Source organism: Hyaena hyaena, unplaced genomic scaffold (genome assembly GCF_003009895.1).
Source record: "Hyaena hyaena isolate Hyena2069 unplaced genomic scaffold, ASM300989v1 scaffold_468, whole genome shotgun sequence".
NCBI lineage: Eukaryota > Metazoa > Chordata > Mammalia > Carnivora > Hyaenidae > Hyaena > Hyaena hyaena.
In genome coordinates, this window is record NW_024081098.1 from 1,140,650 (window position 1) to 1,156,514 (window position 15,865).

Here is a 15,865-nt window from a genome sequence, read left to right on the forward strand (position 1 = left end):
TGAGACACCACCTCACGCTAGCCAGAGAGGCTAAAATGAGCAAATCAGAGAACTCTAGATGCTGGCGAGGATGTGGAGAAACGGGCACCCTCCTACACGGTTGGTGGGAATGGAAACTAGTGCAGCCCCTCTGGTAAACAGTGTGGAGGTTCCACAGGAGACTAACAATAGAACTCCCCTGTGACCCAGCAATAGCACTGCTAGGAATTTACCCAAGGGATACAGAAATGCTGAGGCATAGGAGCACATGTACCCCAATGTTCATAGCAGCACTCTCCACAATAGCCAAAACATGGAAAGAGCCTAAGTGTCCATCAACAGACGAATGGATCAAGAAGATGTGGTTTATCCATATGACGGAATACTACATGGCATTGAGAAACAATGAAATCTGGTCATGTGTAGCAACATGGATGGACCTTGAGGGTGTTATGCTGAGCGAAATAAGTCAGGCAGAGAAGGACAAATATCATATGTTTGCACGTATAAGAGGATTAGGAGGAACTTAACTGAGGAACAAGGGGGAGAAGAAGGGCGGAAATGGTGGGGGAAAGGGAGAGAGGCAAACCATGAGAGACTCTTGAATGCTGACAAAAAGTGAGGACTGATGGATGTGGGGGGGGAGGGGGGATGCGCATGGAGGAGGGCACTTGTGGGGATGAGCACCGGGTGTTATGTGGAAACCAAGTTGACAATAAACTATTTGTAAAATAAATAAATAAATAAATAAGACATTAGGAACCTGAAAAAAAATAAGCATGAAAAAAACAAAAAACAAAAAACAAACAAAATAAAAGGGAGAAGAACTAAGCAGACATTCTAGAAACAAGAATAGGTAAACATGTACAAATATGTGACAGATTAGAAGTAGAAGAAAATACTATACACTTTAATACAACAGATTTGAAACGTCAGATAAAATGGATGTTTTCTGTCTCAGTTTCTAATATTACCCAAGAAAAATTAGAGAATTTGAAGTTGCCAAAGAAGAGACTAGAAAGGAAATTAAATATGTACCCCTGAAAATGGCATTAAGAGCAATGGGTTCACAAATGACTGATATAGTCTTTAAAAGGGCCATCACTTCCATTTTTCTTACCATGTAACTCAACTTAGAAAAATAAAGCTTTCCAATTTGTTTTATGATCTATCGTAATTTTATTAAAAAATAAAAACTTGAGCTCCTTCTTACTTATTGTATAAGCAAAACTGCTAACCAAAAGATTAACATGAAGAAATGGTTTAACAAAATAATAGATTATTACCATGTGAGATTTATTTTGGAAATGAATTTAATCCTGTTCGATATACAGGCTTCCACTTAGAGTCACAATAGCTTTTGTCATTGTTATAGTTATTTAAATTCTATAAGATATTCTTAAAATTTTTACAGAAAAAATGCCAAAAACAGCCATGAAAATAGTGGTGTGTGTGTGTGTGTGTGTGTGTGTGTGTGTGTGAGAGAGAGAGAGAGACAGACATAGGTTTTCCTTACCAGGATCAAGACCATACTTTACAACTACATCATGTAGATGTGGGGACATCTTAAAACATCAGTGGAACAGAAGACCACATACGGGGAAAATTCCTTATATAATTAGTACATGACAACATTGATATTTTCACTCTGTGGGAAAGGTACAGATGTTAAAAAACTGACTGCAGAAGTGATTATTCATATACAAAGAAATATAAATTGACATCTTTTAGTGTATACAAAATTAAGTGATGGGTGGAATAAACTGAAGTATGAAAAACAAAACAATTAAAATCACACAAAAATGTATTCAAAATATGAGGTATCCATCAGCAATAAAAATAACCTGAAGCCACATTCATAAAAATGAACATATTCCATAGACATTATAGTGAACAAAACATGCAAAAACAGTACAGTCTGCCCGCATCCATGAATAGGAGAGACCCATACAGAACCACACAATACGTTGTTCAGGGATATACATATATGCTTTAGAGCTGTACGCAAAAGCAAAGAAATAGTAATACAAAAATGCAAGATGTGGATTATCTGCAAGGAGGGTAAAGGTGAGATATGATTGGGAGAGAATGCTACACTAATGATAATAAGCTAGGGTACACATGGGTGTTCATTATATTCAAACATTATGTACATATAATATGTCAAACACACATATTATTTACTTAAGAAATATGGATCCTATTTATTTTATATATATATATATAATGATGTACTGCTATACTATACAATATGCAGGAGATAATACATTATATATTTATATGTTATAATTAAAATATATATTGCTATATATGTAATGTGTTTTATAAAAATTTGGAGGATTATACATATACTCAAGGGACTGGAGATAATTTCTTTATATTTTTAAAAAATATTTATTTATTTTTGAGAGAGAGAGACACACACAGTGTATGGACGAGGAGGGGCACAAAGAAGGAGATGCAGAATCTGAAGGAGGCTCCAGGCTCCGAGCTGTCAGCACAGAGCCAGACATGGGGCTCGAACCCATGAACCATCAGATCATGACCTGAGCTGGAGTCAGACATTTAACCGACGGAGCCACCCAGGCGCCCCGAGGATAATTTCTTAATCAAGGATGGAAATGCACAAGTTACAGGAAATATATGTTGCCTAAATAAACATAATTATTTTTGTGTAGCAAATGATATCATTAACAAATGCATCATGTAAACAATTAATTTGAAAATATATTAAATGTACAGAGAGTGTATATACACTAAGATTTTTCAAACTGACCACAGTAGATAATTTAATAGAATAATGGAGGAAAGACAGGAATAAGCAATTTGTAAAAACTTACCTCAAAATGATTATCCATTTTATAAAAATATATCCAAATCTATTAGCTGTTAGGTAAAGACAAATTAAAGCAAAGTGAGATATCACTTTCTACTCATTATCTGGCAAATAAATGAAGAGAAATTTCATTTGCTGGCAAATACAGGTGAGAAAAGGTAGTTTCACACATTGCTGATAGAAATTATTACAACCTTTGGGAAAAGAAATTCAGATAAATACTTAAGGAAACTATTTTCTTTGATTCAGAAATTCTATATCTGGGAAAATATGCCATGAACATAACACTCCATTATGGAATAACATTTAAACACTTTTAGTACAGCATTGTTCCTAGGGACAAAAAAACAGAGGCAAAAATGAAAGTCCACAAAGGTTAGGTTGAATAACTCACACTTCAATCACACAATGGAATTTTACGTAGCCACTGAAATCCAAATTAACCAACTGAGTTGGAAAGATTTCTACAACATATGTTTAAGGAAAGAAAGCAAATTCTCAACTCAGACTGTAATTCTTCTGTTTTATAAAACTGATTTTAAAGCCTCATATATCTCTACTATATATATGTTTATACATCATAAGACTGACCTGGAGAAAATTATGAAGGAGTAAGTAGCAGGTTGTCAACATAGCTCATCTGTGTTGCTAAGAAGGAATAATGTGGATATAGAGTGGGGAAGAAGAGCAATGAGTCACAGAAAAAAATGACTACTAAAAACTCAAAGTAGTGTGTATCAAGTGACCATATTTGTGGTTTCATATAAAATTATTTGTGTATACGCCCGAAAAACAAACAACCCAGTGAAGAAATGGGCAGAAGACATGAACAGACACTTCTCCAAAGAGGACATCCAGATGGCCAACAGACACATGAAACGATGCTCAGCATCCCTCCTCATCAGGGAAATACAAATCAAAACCACACTGAGATACCACCTCACGCCAGTTAGAGTGGCTAAAATGAGCAAATCAGAGAACTCTAGATGCTGGCGAGGATGTGGAGAAACGGGCACCCTCCTACATGGTTGGTGGGAATGGAAACTGGTGCAGCCCCTCTGGAAAACAGTGTGGAGGTTCCTCAGGAAACTAACAATAGAACTCCCTTATGACCCAGCAATATCACTGCTAGGAATTTACCCAAGGGATACAGAAATGCTGAGGCATAGGAGCACATGTACCCCAATGTTCATAGCAGCACTCTCCACAATAGCTAAAACATGGAAAGAGCCTAAGTGTCCATCAACAGATGAATGGATCAAGAAGATGTGGTTTATCTATACCATGGAATACTACATGGCAATGAGAAAGAATGAAATCTGGCCATGTGTAGCAACATGGATGGACCTTGAGGGTGTTATGCTGAGCGAAATAAGTCAGGCAGAGAAGGACAAATATCATATGTTTGCACGTATAGGAGGATTAGGAGGAACTTGACGGAGGAACAAGGGGGAGAAGAAGGGCGGAAATGGTGGGGGAAAGGGAGAGAGGCAAACCATGAGAGACTCTTGAATGCTGACAAAAACTGAGGACTGATGGATGTGGGGGGGAGGGGGGATGGGCATGGAGGAGGGCACTTTGGGGATGAGCACTGAGTGTTATGTAGAAACTAATTGGACAATAAACTATTTGTAAAAAAAAATAAAAAAAAATTATTTGTGTATACAGCATAATTAAAATATGGTAACACAAGGAGGTGGCTGTATTTCTTAGGAAAAAATAACTGTTGCTCTATTGCCTAACAGAAATACAAGTTTAAAAAATCATAATAAATAAAAAAGTTTAAAAAATAAAGCAAAGAAATATAAATAAAAATGGTTAGTTATAGAATTAATCCACAATAGGAAAAGAGAATATAAAGTGGAGAATTTGGGTATAAAGTGCTAAAAGTATAAGCAGGATTTCTGGCAAGATAAGAATACATATTTCATTTACTTTCATTGATTCCATCTATAAAGTTCAACTTCTATAAAAAGTATTCTGACATTTCACATGCTGAAGCAATCCCATTCAAACAGAGTGACCAAAAAAAAAAAAAAAAATCTCTCTCTCACACACACACACACACACACACACACACACACACAAAGGAAACACATAGAGGTGATTTATAACAATTACAGAGAAAACTTCTCTCAATTCTCTGAAGGAAAATAATACATATAATCTAGCTGCACAAAATTAAATATCGGAATTATTTTTAATTAATGGAAATTAAGAGCTGTTATTTTAGATGTTTTTAGTCAGGTCTCTGATTACCATAGCTGGTCTCTAATTGACCAAAATTTATACCACTTCTTCTCTGATTAACATCACCTAACTAAGAATTCATTCATTTGGTTTTAATATCAAACCTTTCCATCAATTTTCTCTAAAAAACTGTCCAGAAATTCTCCATCAGTATCACAGAGATGTTTAGTTGGTTTTCTTTTTTTGAATGGAGAAATGGAGTTCTTTATAGTTATCCATAAGCAACAATGTAATAATTACTTTCTCTGTTATAACTGCAATATGTAAATGACTCCTCATTATTCCTCATCTAAACACTGAAGTATAACATCAGGTAGTTTTCAATAAAAGCAGCCATAGTCTTCACATACCCCATGGTTTAGAAGGGAAATTGAAAGGCAGGGAGATGTGTGGCTTTGATATGTGTTTTTTCGGTACATACATGTGAGTAATGGAAGCATTCTGTAAGTTCGTTTTAGGGCTTTGAATGTTGACTATTGCACTGACTCTGATGTATAGTGATCTAATTCTGAATTCTTCAAAGGTATGTTTGAGACCTCTTCTCACCAGTGAGCAGAAACTTGACATTTCCTGGATTACACATACACACACACACACACACACACACACACACACACACACACGTGCATACCCTCCGGATCTCTTTTTTTTTTTTTTTTTTCCCACTCAGAGTCTTTATTCTCACTTTTAGTTGGGAGCATCAAGTCCACAGTTTTATATCGAGCACAAACATCACTGAATTAGAAGAAAAAAAACCCTTTTGTGTCTTTCAGACATTTGTAGTAAGTTGACTTCAAGGAGAAAATTAAAGCTTGTTCTGCTGTCCATATATTGGATGACCTAGTAGCACTGACTTGGCCCTTTGGATTTCAGCTCCCCTGGGCAAATGTATTGGGCATCCTGCCAAACTTAGCATTTTGTCTGACAAATGCTGATTACACTGAACCTTAAATAGTCAGAGGTCCTCAGATCAATCCAGTTATGCCAATTTTATTTTTTAATGCATCAATATAAAAATTATCTTCTGAAAATAAGCCCCAGACTAAATTTCTTTCTCAGCTTAGGTCAAAAGAAAGGTACTTTGTGGTTTTATGTGGCTCTGTGTAATTCAGGGGTTATTTTTCTCTCTTCCCATACATGTTAGACTAAGACTCCAGGCCATGGTGATAGCCGTGAGCCATCAAAAAGCGGTCACAGCTCTCTGGAAAGGTTTCCTTAGCTGTAAAGACTCTAGAAGATTTTTTCCTTGGGACAACGCCTGATCTTTTCACTATAAAAATATCACCATAAGTACAGTAACTAAGAGAATAAGAAGACAAACACAGAGCTAAAATATAAGACCTTTAAAATTCAACCACAAGATAATGGACAATGTGATCAAAAAATGGGCAAAAAGTCTGAACAGACACCTCACCAATAAAGTATACAAATAAGATGGCAAATAAGCAGAGGAAGAGATACTTAACATCTTAGGTCATTAGGGGATTGAAAGTAAAACGACAACGAGATACCACTGCACACTTACAAGGCAGGCCCAAATCCAAACCACAGACGATACCACCAAATGCTCTGGAGGATGTGGAGCAACAGGAATTCATATTCATTGCTAGTGGGAATGCAAAATGGTACAGCCGCAGTGACAGGGAGTTCGGCAGCTTCTTAAAAAACTAAATACTCCCCTACCGGCAACTGCTCTTCTTGGCATTTAGCCAGATGAGTTGAAAACTATGTCTGTTCAAAAGCCTGCACACAGATGTTTATAGCAGCTTTATTCATAATCACCCATGGCTTAAAGCAACCTAAATGTCCTTCAGTATGTGAACAGATAAATAACCTGTGGTACGTCTACACAATGCAATCATCTGCAGCACTAAAAAGCTAGGAAAGGACACAGCAGAACCCTACGTGCATATCACAATATATAAAGAGCCAAGCTTAAAAGGTTAGCTACTGAATGTTTCCAATCATATGACATTTTGGAAAAGGTAAAACTGTGGAGACTTTAAAATGATCACTGGCCGGCAGAAGTTAGAATGGAGGAAGGAATTAGTAGGTGAAGCACAGAGGATTTTCAGGGCAGTAAAACCATTCTGCATCACACTATTATGGTGGATACTTCGCATCAGACATTTGTCTAAACCCATAGAATGTACAATCCCAAGGATGACTCCTAATATAAGCTATGGGATTTGGTGGATAATGATGTACCATAATAGGTTCATGGACTATAGCCAATGTACCACCCTGGTCGGGGATGTTGATAAGTAGGAAGGCTGCATGCATGGAGAGAAGGAATATTTAGGAAGTCTGAATTTTCTGTTCTATACAGCAATAAATCTAAAGCTCTAAAAAAATAAAATCTACTTAAAAAAAATAAAATCTACTTTAAAAAATGCGCAGTGCCTTTTGAACTACGTTTTCCAATACTTTTAAAAATATGGAGGCTCATTCAGCAACCAACAGTGTGATAGTTTTTGGTGATACTGGCAATATAAAGGATCATGTTTCTGAATGAATATCTAATCAGTGTGAATCCTATGATATCATTGGTTTCCAATTTTTGACCTTCAAAAAGAGCAATTTGGTATCTTACAATTCAATAAAAAGAGCACTTAAAAGCAAGTGTTACTCTGACACCTATTTAAGTTATCTGTTCACTCTTTCAAGTCAATTTTCTACCATCCCCTGGATCTAATTTCCTTAGACCACTTATTAGTCTTCCAGTATTTTACTTGAAATTATCTCTGGAGATTACCAAATACATAATTCATTTTGACATCTACTAAAAATATGAATATTTCAATTATACATCAGTTCCCATTTTCTCACTAACTTATAAACTTTTTGATCCTGAGTCTATGTTTTCTCTACATTTCATGATGTATATTTCCTACCTACCATTCTCTGCATCCAGTGAATACTTAAAAAAGATACTTTGAAAGATAATTGATGGCTGTACCTTAAGGAACTAGAGCATTATTCATTGTAACTATTTCTTGCCTTCGAGATAAAGTGATACCAAAAAAAAAAAAAAATCTCCATAAGATTGGAGACTCCTTTATGGCCTTGACCAATCACCTGAGTCATGCGAGTGATAATCATAAAACTCTTCACTCTGAATACAGCATCTGCCTACTACTAAAGGGGGCACACAGAACATTCCCTGTGATGCCCAAAGGCTGTTTCTTGACATCTGGCAGCAATCTCTCTATCCGTGCTTTGAGGCCAGAGGGTGACAGTTGAGAGAATGTTTGACAACAGCGGACTGTCACCGCTTGAAATCTGCACATGATGATGGGAATATTGAGATCATCATGGAAATGTAGTAAACCTTCGCAATAAACATTTCTGCTGACTCTGAAATGCTATTTAAAACATGACAAGTCTTCAACCACTTGGAAGAAATGTATTGTATTTCAAATAGAAATTAAGCAACATGAAAGTCCATTTCTTATAAAATAAGAGATCATATAAATGATACGTCACTGGACTTTCAAATGTTTATCTATGACGCAAGCAATGCACAAAAAATACAGCTGAGAGACGGTCACATATTTTCCGTGCTCTCCAACTCAGAAATTTCTTATAATAATATATCTGAGTTTCTGTACAGTTTATTAAAAAGTGAACACTAGAGTGCTTTAACCGCAGGCTTCTGTTCTTATATATTTAAATAACGCGGTATATATTTATACTGCTTACCCTGAAACGGCTGCATTGTCCCCTTTGCACAGAATGACTGCTTTTATCCAAGGAAAAGCAATGTTTTCTATTACTCAAACATCATTTCCAGTAAGAAATATGTTAATGTTAGAAAATATTTTAAGGGAAAATTAACATAAAATCCATTAGCTATAACCCACTACCTCCCAGAGAGAGAAATGGATACGGAGAGTAAACAGTGAGCACAAATGGAATGTGTGGCTTTGTTGAGTCAGTGCTTTCCGGGGGCTGGACTCACTTCCTGCTCCATTCTTAACTCCACTCAGTCTCTGTCAGTGACCCTTGGCCATCTCCAGCTACTCAAGCTGCAAACAGACTAAAACCAATTTGTTTTCCTTATGTTTTTAAAGTCACTAGCCTGGGATGCTAATTAGAAATAAATCGCTTGACCCATAAAAGAAACGGCAGGAAACCTGAAATGAAGGCATTATCCAACACTTCATGCTCCTTAGTGATGCCATTTTAAATATTTCAGACAGCCTATAAATAATTAAAGCCTCACCACAGCAAATTATGTCCTATTATGCAAATAAATAGCCTCCTCCCCGGTTTCATTAAAGATTCTAAATGACAAGCTGAGCAGTTTAAACATAGCAAGGTATTGCAGTGAGGCGAGAAATCTTTCAATATATTTTTTTTAATTCTTAGTGCCAAGTTTCATGTGGATTTTTACTCTAACACTTTAATTTGCATGAGCAAATAAACCTTTAATAAACCTTTTGTAAGTGGAGGAAATGCATCATTTAATTAAATTTGATTTGTTGTGAAACTATTGTGCCTCATGAATATTTAAAAGCCACAGACTATTTGTTACTAAAAAGAGTACACTGTATTAAGTAAGGGAGTGATTTTCAAGAAATTGACAGTCTCTGAGAGATTGAAAATAGAAAATAATCAATAAATGTTGTGGATAAACTTTGTAATAAAGCGGACAGGGCCGCACATATATAAATTTCCACAGCATGCTTACACTTGGCCCTTTGTGTCAGGTTTTAGGGATCATTTTTAAACCAGTGATGTAAAAACACAGGTTAAGCGTGAACGTCTCCAAATTCATTTGTGAAAAAATTTCAGTCTTTTCTGTTTCTTTAAGGCATTTTCGTCGTGCTAAAGAACCCCAAGGTGTATGTAGTAGGATGAGATCACTGTAAAACACTGTAGGGAAAATTAAAAAAAAAAAAAAAAAAAACTATTTTTAGTTTAAAAATGTCTTCTATATCATATGGAAATGCCACTGAATAGAGAAATGAGCTCTAGTCAAAGTATATAAATACCTTTGCCCATAAGTGATTAAAATATTACTTTCTCTGAAGCATATTCTCACATTCTGACTTTAATTAAAACATTATAAACATCAAAGGAGATTCTTCCATAATTGTTTTCCTGGCGATCGATTTATCAAAGCGATGTCTGCCACTTTGTAACACGGTTACAGGGCACTGCTTACAGTGATAAGAAATGTGGCTTTCTCTCACACAAACTAGAGAGTTCTCGAAATACACCCTATATAGTGTTTATTAACAATTAGTGAAGGCTATTACAGGTTGGAACAATGTGTTACAGGAACACAGATTGTGGCTGTACAAAATCTAAATGAACAGTACCTTGATTTATCTCCTCAAAATAATAAAAACAGGTTAATGTTATAATTACTGGTATCACTATTAAGGTGAATATGAATAATCCCTATGATATCTCTATTTTAAAATATTCTGATGAATTATTTCAGTTATAGGTTGAAAGTACTCCTGATCTTTTTAGAAAATAATTGTGATGCCATCGTAACTTCTGGACATCCATGAAGACTGGTAGGATAGCCAATACTTAAAGCAATGTAATACTACTTAAATAAAGAAATAGTTCAGGAATTAAAAAAAAAAAAGAATGGCTTGGACTTTACCAAATTATCAACCATCAACCTAATGCTCAACAGATGAATCGACAATTATTTTGAAAAAGTGTTATTTCCTCTCCATCCACCTCATGTATTCACCAACACCAGATTCCACCTGCTTATCCTTCATTCCGCTCTCAGAAAATGAGGTCTCCCTCCTCTAGGATTATGCCTTCAGTAGGGTTTTCATTCCATTGCTTCATTTCTCCTTCAGGTAATTCCTCAGTCATAAGGAACTTGGCTCTATCCCATTTTCAACTTCTCTTTCTCTGCCAACTCTATTATTCTCTCTTTCCATCAAAACAAACGAATAAGCAAAGAAATCAATAAATGATCTCCAGATAGACAAATGAGATCACGGAAAAATATTTTCCTTTGCTCTGTGATCCTGACCCACGGCCACTCATTTTCCTTACTCTCTGTTCATAAATTCCCGTTATATACAGTTCTGCAAACAGCGATACACACTAATACTGTAATTTTCTAAACTCCCACTAACAACTTGATCCCCTTTCAATAGATTCAGCCATGAATATTGCCTGGACAGTGTTTTCTTAAATGCTTTCCTGCTTTGGGAAGCCAGCCGAAAACTGTTCTTAAACTCCCTGTGGTTTCTGACACTTAGCAATTCACAGTCTTGAGAAAATGCCTTTCTTGGTTTCCCACATGCCTTTTCCCCGGTCTCTTTCCTCCACGGATTGTCCTTTGTTCCTACGTCCTTTTTCTGGATTAATGGTCCTCTCTCTTAACTCTATTCTGAGGTGACAGAACCTATTCTCATGGATTTAACAATCACTTCTGTATCTACAGGCTCCACATTTATTTCTCTGTCTGCTGTTCTGTGAATCTGAGTATCCAGCTGCCTGTCATAGAACTTTACTTGAATGTTCCATAAGTCTCTAAAATGCCTTACTTTCACCCCCTAAATATCCAAAGGAAAAAAAAAAAATCTGTCTTCTTCTGACTGTCACAACTACTGCTTGTTTTAATCCAGGATTTGGGGAACAAAATGGAAGGAGAATGGATTGAGAGATGGGATAAATGGATACATACACAGACAATCATCAATAGGTCTGGTCTTCATCATTTCCAATCTATCGTAATGACCCAATCAGTCTCTCTATCCCTGGCCCAGGTTTGCTACTGATGATAGAGATTTCTCACACTGAAAACTTTTTCTGGTTATGGTTTTAAGTAAATTTTTCAAATTGTTCCCTCTCATGCACAGAATAAAAGTTCAAATTTCTTAGAATGGCACATATTGTCACAATAACCAGACCCACTATTTTCTGTGTTGGTTGTCTTCTGCTCCCCACCCCATAGCCCCATCTCCTCCACTGGCCTGCTGAGTTCCTCCATGAGCCTGCTGAGTTCCCAATAACCCTCCAATTCGTTTTTCGGCACTGGCTTTACCATGAAACACCAGATACTGAGTTAATCACTACTGAGCCCTACCTCTGTAGGGCTTCTGTTCTTCCGATTAATCTTTCTGGCGTATCGTACCACTATGCCATCAATTGTTTATGTGTATTTCTGCCAACTAGACTGAGTTTCTTGTCTTTGTACCCTCAGCGCGTAGCCTGGTATCTTCCGTATGTATCGCAGATTCTTTACTAGATGATCTAAAATTAAACTGAGCTCATTATGCATTATTAGTTACTGAGAAGAAAGAGAGCAATCAATTCCATTGAAGGGAGGAAAACATCCAAGAGAGGAAATAAAATACTATGGTTTCTGAGTACCATGAAAAGGGCACTGTCTTGGAGATTAAGAGATAGGAATTTGAAACCTGATTCTGCTCCTCTTGAGTCTTCAGTAAATCATTTAATTTCATTGAGGTGTAGTTTACCTCACCTGTAAACTCAGAAAATAATGCTTCATAAAAACATCAATGCTCTGCACAAAAATCTGTCAACTGGCACTTGATAAGAACTTGTCACTGGAAACAAGTAATATATTCTAATATTTCTGATTAACTTATGGTGACCCCCTCCCTAAGAAAAATCTTTTCCTAAGGCTATTTGTTGGTTAATTTCAATAAAAAAAAATTATGTTTTGGATAAAATTCTGTGTCACCTAAGTGTAATCTACTGGGAGTTAACAGAGTAATCTCTAAAACATATTTATACTTTATGATTGAATCCATCCAGTTATTTCTATGTCCCATTTTTTTTTATTTGTTTGCATATAAGAAAGGGAAATAAATTATAATTGGTTTGATTACTTAGAACCACTGGGAAGTGGGTAGGGAGGTAACAGCTGGAAGTTTCTTTGAAAGGTAAACAAATGTTGATCCTACTCACAGAGACCTTGAACCAAAGAATTAACTGTTATAATGAAGCATAAATATCAATAATTATTACTGATAGGAATAACGCTGAGATTAGGCCAGTTAATGCTGTTAGTCATAAAATGTCACCATGTGCTAGATAGAATACAGAGACTGAAACTTTAGGTTTCATTGAAAATTGCACATTGAGGAAAAGAGTGAAAAGGAAAACTACTTGTCATGATCCATCTCAGACTAAGACTAGCTGAGCGCACTGAGCCGAATTCACAAGAATTATTTAAAATACTTGTCTTACCATTAAATAATGTACTCTCCAATTTACATTTGATCAGAGTCCAACATTAGTGTTCAACATATTAGAAATACTTTCTAATGGATTTTATTACCGTTGCCTGTTTGTTTCTTTTGCGGTTTATAGGTTTATGTTAAAAGAATGTTCTCATAACTTTGATATTAGTGCTACTTCCTATCATACACGATAGCTCCTTCAGGCTGGTAAATTAGCGAGGGGAGTACAGCTGCTGTACAACCAAAACCTGACACTGAGGTCAGTTTTACATGATTCAAGTTGATTTCTCATTCGCTGCAATGGTTAATTGCAGGTAATTCTGGTGTCCATTTACATAATGTCACTCAGGAAAGTAGGCTTCTGCCCTCTGACAGCTACAATCAGTCAGCGGATGGAGAAAGCACGGAAAGTGATGATGGGGATGAGGGTTTTCAAGGCAAGTTCTGTAAGCAACGCCTGTCATTTCCTCTGACATTCTATTAGCTAGATTTCAGCCACATGGCTAAGTTGGACTTGAAAGGGACTAGGGGACATACTTTACTTGCCTATTAACAGTGAGGTAAAGGACATCATGTGACCAGGTAGGCAAGTTTTCCTAAAATGGTGTTTGTTTTGTTGTCGAATCTCACTAACTCTTACCTCATGGCTGTAGCAACGAAAGCCTTTTTTCTCATTCTACTCATATTACTGATTTCCCTTTCAAATAATAACAATGCTATCAATTACCTCATACTATAATAATATAATTTCATATTATTTTCAGAGCTCTCATTTTATTTAAGCCTAAAACATTCTTTTAGAGAACGGATTACATCAATTTTATAAGAACTAAGAACAGAGAGTTCTAGAAGAATGTTAAGCAGTCAAAAAAAGGCTAAAATCGGTTTTCCAAATAATTTATAGGTAGATACTATTTTATTCTTAACAAAGGATTATGAGTGATCTTTTTTAAATGCTTATTTTATGCTATATTTCATGTATCGTGGAAATATAATCTTTCTTATGTAAAAAGTGAGTATGTACTTTCAGATACATACATCTTTTATGTTTTCATTTTTTATTTTTTTATTATTTTTGAGAGAGAGAGAGTTCAAGGGAGGGGGGCGGGGAAAAGAGAGAGGGAGACACAGAATCCGAAGCAGGCTCCAGGCTCTGAGCTGTCAGCACGGAGCTCGATGTGGGGCTCAAACTCATAAACTGAGAGATCATGACCTGAACCGAAGTTGGAGAGTTAACCGACTGAGCCACCCAGGTGCCCCATCAAATACATACATGTTTTAAACAAATGATTATTCCCTTTATATGAACATAATAAAGGCATTATATAAAACATCCAGAGACGACATCATATTCAATGGGGAAAAACTGAGAGTTTTTCCCTAAGGTCAGGAACAAGAAAAGGATGTCCACTTTTATTCAAAGCACTACTGGAAACCCTAGCAACAGCAATTAGACAACATAAACCTGGTAAAGAAGAAGTACAACTTTCACTATTTGCAGATGACATGATGCTACATATATAAACTCCTAAGACTACCAAAAAATTGTTAGAACTGATAAATGAATTCAGGAAAGTCACAATATACAAAATCAATGTGCAGAAATCATTTGCATTCCTATGCACTAATAATGAAGCAGCAGAAAGTAGAATTTTAAAAAATCCCATTGGAGAATGTGGATGGCTCATTGGGTTAAGCATCGGACTTTGGTTCAAGTCATGATCTCATAGTCTGTGGGTTTGAGCCCAGCATCGTGCTCTGTGCTGACAGCTCAGAGCCTGGAGCCTAATTCAGATTCCATGTCTCCCTCTCTCGCTCTGCCCCTCCCCTGCTTGTGCTCTCTTTCTCAAAATAAATAAACATTATTTTTTAAAAATCTCATTTATAATTGCACCAAAACAATAAAATACCTAGGAATAAATTTAAGCAAAGGGGTGAAAGGCCTGTATTCCGAAAACTCTAAGACACTGTGAAAGAATTTCAAGACGATGTAATGAAATGGAAAGAAATTCCATGCTCATGGATTGGAAGAAGAAATATTGTTAAAATGTCTATACAACCCAAAGCAACCTACAGATTTAATATAACCCTTATCAAAATACCAAAAACATTTTTCACAGAACTAGAACAAGCATTCTTAAAATTTGCATGGAACCTCAAAAGACCTTGAATAGCCAAAGCAATATTGAAAAAGAAAAAGAAAATGGGAAGTATCACTATTCCAGACTTCAAGTTATATTACAAATTAGTAGTAATAAAAACATTATAGTACGGACATAAAAATAGACACATAGATCAGCAGAATAGAAGAGATAACTCAGAATAAATCCACAATTATATAGTCAATCTTCAATAAAGAAGGAATGGATATACAGTGGGAAAAAGACAACCTCTTCAACAAATGATGTTGGGATCACTGGACAACAATATAAAAAAGAATGAAACTGGATGACTATCTTTCACCATGCACACAAGAAAAACTACAAATGGATTAAATAACTAAACATAAGACCTAAAATTATACAAATCTTTAAAGACAGCACAGGCAATAACCTCTTTGACATGGCTGTAGCAGTATTTTTTCTAGATATGCCCCCTATGGCAA